This window comes from Erithacus rubecula (assembly GCF_903797595.1).
Source record: "Erithacus rubecula genome assembly, contig: scaffold_475_arrow_ctg1, whole genome shotgun sequence".
Taxonomy (NCBI): domain Eukaryota; kingdom Metazoa; phylum Chordata; class Aves; order Passeriformes; family Muscicapidae; genus Erithacus; species Erithacus rubecula.
Genome location: NW_027635865.1, coordinates 1 through 5,908, shown reverse-complemented (window position 1 = coordinate 5,908; position 5,908 = coordinate 1). Strand labels below are relative to the sequence as shown.

Below are 5,908 nucleotides of genomic sequence, written 5' to 3'. Positions count from 1 at the left end.
TCCCGGGTTGGGTTGCGGTGCTGTAGGCGAGAGCGTGGCTGGAGCGCGGCGGGCCGGAGGCGGGGCTGCGGTGAAGGCGGCACGGCCGGATCCGGGACCGCGGCGGCGATGGGCAGCGGCGCGGGGAACGCGGGCTGCTCGGGAGGGTCGGGGACGGGGCACCGCGACGGCAGCGCCGGCACCGGACAGCAGCTGTGCAGCGACGGCTCGGGTGGAGGGGCGAGAGAAGGCGGGCGGGCCAGCGACGCGGCTGCAGCCGCGCTCTGGACGGGAGGGCGGGTCGGGAGCTCCCCGGGGAGCGCTGTTGGCCGGGGCTGAGCCGGGACGTACGGGCTGGGGAGCCGAGCCGAGGCATCGCCGGAAAAGGTTCCGGCAGTGGCATGAGCGGAGGGGGGGGCACGGGCAGCGGGGGGGGATTCAGGGTGAGCCCCCCCCGCCTCGCGGCTGGGTACGGGGCTCGCCGCTGCTGGCTGGGATAGCAAGGCCGGTTGGAAAACGCGCGGGATGGCGGCAGCGCCGGGCCTTGGGGCAGGGGCCGCGAGGCCTCCAGGAGCGAGGAAGGGGTGGGGTCGGTGTGATGTCAGCAGTGGGGGGCGGGGTGGAGGCGATGACGGCGACAGGGGATGTGCAGGGGCGGGGCTAAGGGGCGGAGCCACGGCAGTGACGGACGCGGAAGCGGGGCTGAGCAGGACCGGTAACGGGCAGCGCGGGGGCACACGCGGGGAGATTGGGGGCGGACACCGCGGCTCGGTTCACGTGGATGGGATGGGGAGCCGGTGGAGCGGGGGAGCCGGGCGGCATGGCGGAAGCCCCGGGAGCGGCGGGGGGTGGCACGGGGTCTGGGGGAGCGGGACGGGCTGGGCAGGCAGGACCCGGGGCCGCGTGGGGTGCAGACGCGGCGGCAGAGGCTCGGGGAGGGGATGCTGCGGGGTTTGGGGGCGCTGGGCGCACATGGCTTGCGGCAGGGGTGGATTTGGCCGTGGAAGGCGCCACGGGCAGAGCCAGCCCGGCTGTGGCGGTAAAGAGCTCCACGAGAGTCCGACAAGCCGGGACTAGCTCTGCTGCAGCCATATCTCGGCGAGAAACTTGATTAAACAATTTTATCCCGACTGTCTCCCAGAAATCTTTGGTAAAGAGCAAAGACCTGTCTGCATTAGGAAAATTAAGTACGGTCCACTCTAAGAGATTATTTAGCTCATATTTAGGTAAGTTATGTTGACTAGTACGTAATAAATGTTTCAGTTGCTTATACAGGGCTCTTTCTGTTCTGTCCTCAGTCTCCACTGAGCCCAGGCCCCTCAGACTCTGCCTGATGCTGATGTGATGAGGCCTCCAAACCCAGTCTGGGGAGATTTTTGAGTCCTCTCCAAGGTCTTTGAAAATGGAAACATAGTGGTCAAAGTCTAAGAAAAATGGACTTTGATTTTCTCCCAAATCTTTCAGTGACAAAACAAGGGTCCATATCTTTAAACTGAATCAGGGTGTATTTACATTTGTTAGAAGGAGGAAATATTTTACAATGACAGTGGCACAAAACTGCAACTGCTTTTCCAGAGAAGTGTTGCTGCATAGGCGGGTGTGACACACATAGACACTCCACACTTCAGGTGGCCCAATCTGTTTATTACAATAGCATGCTGTCTTTTATACCCTCTACACAGTTTACAGTTTCTTCATTGCTACAATAAATCAACATAACAATCATTAGCAGAAAAATCTTCACTTCTGTTCTTCCTATGGCCTTTCTAAAAATACTGTCCCCAGCTGCAAGGTTTTCTTCCCTGGTTATCTTCTTTTTCCTTCTTTTCTTCTTCCATACCAATAGCCTTGGTCAGAGAATACAAACCTCATTCATTAACCCTCTCTAATCCACAGACCAGCTGTGGGTCCTACCATAGAGAAGTGGATGCCCCATGCCAGAAATGCTCCAGGAGCAGGAGCTTTGTGCAAGCTGACATGGTGAAACCCCTGCCCTCCCCAAGGATGGAATTCCTGTTGTGTGGGCTATCTGATGTGCTGGGTGACCTCACAACACTTCTGACCAGAATGTCTGCTGAGGGCCAGCCAGGCTGCTGCAGTGGCAGTGACCTCACAGCCATCACCATTGCAGCCATGTCCCTGGGCCTGGCTCTCCCCATCCTCTGTGCCTGTCCTGTCTCTGCAGGGATGAACAGTTTTGTCATTAATATCTTGTCCCCAAGGTGCTGGGGCCAATTGCTTCCCAGTCAGGTTCCTGGAGCACAAGTGGCTTTGCAGAGCCCAGCCAGAAATGCCCCTGAGGCAGCAGCTCTGCACTGGTGGCCACCAGGCCAGCTTGCCAGGGGAGGCTTCTGGCCATGCCCTGGAAGCAGCTGCTGCTGCCAAGGTGCCTTTGCTGTCTTAGGCTCTCCCTGGCACAGCTCCCACCACGGCACTCTGCACTTGTCCCCGAGCCCTTCCCTGTGTTGGGGCTGCCTGGGACTTTTCCTGCAGCAGGACCTGGCCTGGCCATGGCCCAGGAAAGGCAGTTCCTGCTGGAGTAGGAGGCTCTGCCTGCAATGGGCTCCAACAGCTCCAACAAGGCTCTGTTGGCAAAGCCCCCAGTGGGAAATGAAGGAGGGGATCATGCTGCTTTTGGGGTGAATAATGCTGAAACCAGCCCGACTCCTCCATCTTAAAGTTCAACATCCTGAGAGGGAGCTGAAGCTGTGGCAGAGCTGGGAAAATCCCCAGAGAAAGGAACAACCAAGTGCCACCACTGAGAACTTCAGCAGAGCTGCTCAGCTGGCACAGCCTGGGCACATCTGAGTGACAGGGCAGCACCCCAGGCTGGAAAAGCCCTGTCCCAGATTGTAACAGCAGCGTGTCCTGACATTCCCCTCCTTGGGGGGTGTGGGCCTTCCTCCCTGGAGTGGGGAAACCCCTCAAGGACACTGCTCCAGGCTGAGCCAAAGTTTTTGGTTTGGGTGAATGATATCAATCTCTACTTAATAACTGCTTTTGCTTTAATACAACTGCTTCAAAATTGTTACTGTCTCACTCTGAGTGCCCCTGAGAGGAGCAGAGACACACAGTTCCACAAGCTCAGGGTTCTCCTTTGATGAGGAATCTGGGATGCAAATGGCCTTCTCAGAAGGATAAAAGCATAAGGAATGGAGTAGAAATTATTAGAAAAAACTACCCTTCTTGCAGACAATGTTCACCAAGTCCACAAAGTTCACCTGCATTTCCCCTTTTTAGATTCTTTTTGTCATCTACTCTGAGCGGTCCAGCTTGGTCTAGTGCTTATCATGAACAGATTGTGCTCTTGATTTATACCAGTGCAAGAGATGTAGAATGATCTAAACTGAGCACAGAAACAAACTACGGCTGTCAGCCCATTTTCACAGTCTAGGTTACTCTGCAGGTGTCCATGGAGACGCGGGAATGATTATCACACAACTCTCCACTTCCAGCTGGAAGCTCTGGAGATTCTTTCTCTGAGTTCAGTCAGGGTTGCATTCCCTAACAATTCCTGGTACCACCTCCTGTTTTCCAAGCTTGGAATCATCACAATGAAAACCTTACCAATGGCACAACTGCCCAGTCCACAAGGAAAAGAAAGGATAAGTTGTCAAGTTCTCCAAACATTTGCCCTGTTTTGCTGCAGGACTCGTGCTGCAGACACAGTGTGGAAAACCAAGAGAAGCTGCATTGGTGGCACAGCCTGTGACAGAAGCTGGACCTCCTTCTCAATGAAAGGCTCTTGAAAAGAGCAGACAGGACTGTGGAGAAGATTCTTGGAAAACTGAAACAGCTTTCCAGAAGTGAAATGAAAATGGAAAGAAACAATCCAAGATGTTTTCATGTGTTTATTTCTATGCTCCCCTTTTCTAGTGTTTTAGTGTTGCACTGCTTCTCCATGCCATTAAGTCCAAATGGATCTCACCTCTAAGATCAATGACTTGTGAGTCTTAGACACTCTAAAATACCATAAGCTATAAACAGTTTGCCTTGCCCTGGTTTTGTTGGAAAGCAATGCTGGAGACATAAGTGCAGGTCTTGGCTAGGGCAGGAATCCTCCAGCCAGGGAATGAGCCCCGAGAGTGTTTGAGTCTCAGCAGGACCAGTGCACAGCAGGGACCCAGGGGATTCCCGTGTCACCGTGCGGGAGTCAGGACTTGGGGCTTGGCTCAACAGGGCAAAGTTCTCGTTCCGGGACAGACTCAGGGGCTGCCCCCGGAGCGCGCGGGGCTCGGCCATGGGGCGAGTGGGGCGAGCGTGGAACGGACACGCGGACGAGCGAACACACAGAGAAACGAACACACGGACAAACGGCCACGGCGCGTCAGTTGCTTCAGCAGCAGCGGCAGCGGCAGCAGCAGCAGCAGCAGCAGCAGCAGCGGCGGCAGTAGAAGCAGCGAGTCTACAGATCCTCTGGATCTCTTGTTCCTCCTCTCCCTGTCCCGCATTCCCGCACCCTCTTCCCCGGGGTTCCGTTCCCGGATCCTCTCCCTCTTTTCCCTTCTCCCCTCTTCCCCTTCCGGGCCATGTTCCGAGCCCGCCCCCGGCCCCGGGCGGGGCTGCCCCTGCCCCGTCGCCGGCCCCGCCCCTGGCCCCGCTCGTCTCGCCGCGGTCTCGTCTCCGCCTGGCTCTCGCTGTCCTGGGTGTGGCGCTGTGTTGGCTGGGCAACAGTGCCTGGGGCTGGGGAGGCATCGCTTTTCTTTGGCTCCGCTTGTCCCGGCCCCAGCCCCGGCTCCGGCTCCAGCTCCAGCTCCAGTTCCAGTTCCAGTTCCAGCTCCAGCTCCAGCCCCAGTCCCAGTCCCAGCCCCAGCCCCGGCTCCAGCCCGAGCCCCAGTCCCAGTCCCAGTCCCAGCTCCAGCCCCAGCCCCAGCCCCAGTCCCAGTCCCAGTCCCAGCTCCAGCCTGAGCCCCAGTCCCAGTCCCAGTCCCAGCTCCAGCTCCAGCCCCAGTCCCAGTCCCAGTCCCAGCCCCGGCCCCGGCCCCGTCTCCGGCTCCTCCCGGGACCCGCGGAGGGCACACGCGGCGCGGCCACTCCCGTCACCCCCGCCGAGGCTCCCCCGGCCCGAGCTCCGCCGGGGCCCGGGGTGGGTGGGGATGCCCAGCCCAGGACGCTCGGGGAACGGTCGGGGGCCGTGTCTGGCCCTGGGCCGAGCGCTGACAGCCGCGTGTCGCCCGCAGGGAAGGTGCTGGAGGCGTTGCAGGAGCGGTACCGGATGGGTTCGCTCCTGGGGAGCGGCGGCTTTGGCAGCGTCTTCTCGGGCACCCGGCTCGCGGACGGCGCCCCGGTGAGTGGCAGGGGCAGAGGAGGAGGGAGGAGGAGGAGGAGGAAGAAGAAGACGAGGAAGGGGAGGCTGGAGCGCGGCGTGCTGGGCGGCGAGCTCAGCCCACTGCTGCCCCTTGGCTCGCAGGTCGCCATCAAGCGCGTCCCCAGGAATCGCATCCAGCACTGGGGCGAGCTGGTGAGTGAATGGGGCTAGCGGCAGAAGCCGGGGCGTGCCGGGCGGCGAGGAGCCAGGGCCCGGCAGGGTGGGAGCCGCCGGGAGCCCTGCAGGGAGAGCGGGCGTGGGGTGAGCGGGGGGTGCAGAGCATCCCGGGCTGGCTGAGGAGCCCCAGAGCCCTGGCACGGCCTCAGCCCCACTGACGGCATCGTGCTCCTCACGCAGCCCGACGGCGCCCGTGCGCCCTGGAGATTTGTGCTCCTGGACAAGGTGTCCACTGGGTTCCCTTGGAGTCATTCAGCTGCTGGAGTGGTGTGAGCTGCCCAGCTGCTTCTTGGTGGTGATTGGAGCGTCCAGGAGCGATGTCAGGACCTCCGTGATTTCATCCACAGGCTCCGGAGGATTCCTGCGGAAGGAGGAGGCGGGGGGGCTGTTCGCCCGGTGCTGGAGGCCGTGCGTCACTGCAGCAGCTGCGGGGTCTGCACAGGG

The 5,908-nt window shown here is 60.0% G+C and overlaps 1 long non-coding RNA gene across 1 annotated transcript; it reads left to right on the top strand.

The window, feature by feature from the left end:
• Window positions 1–5,192: 5,192 nt before the first annotated feature.
• On the top strand, window positions 5,193–5,695 carry LOC306816264. Its single transcript, XR_013777612.1, has 3 exons — window positions 5,193–5,266; window positions 5,390–5,440; window positions 5,645–5,695. It is a non-coding gene; the product is annotated as an uncharacterized lncRNA (long non-coding RNA).
• The last annotated feature ends 213 nt before the right edge of the window (window positions 5,696–5,908 follow it).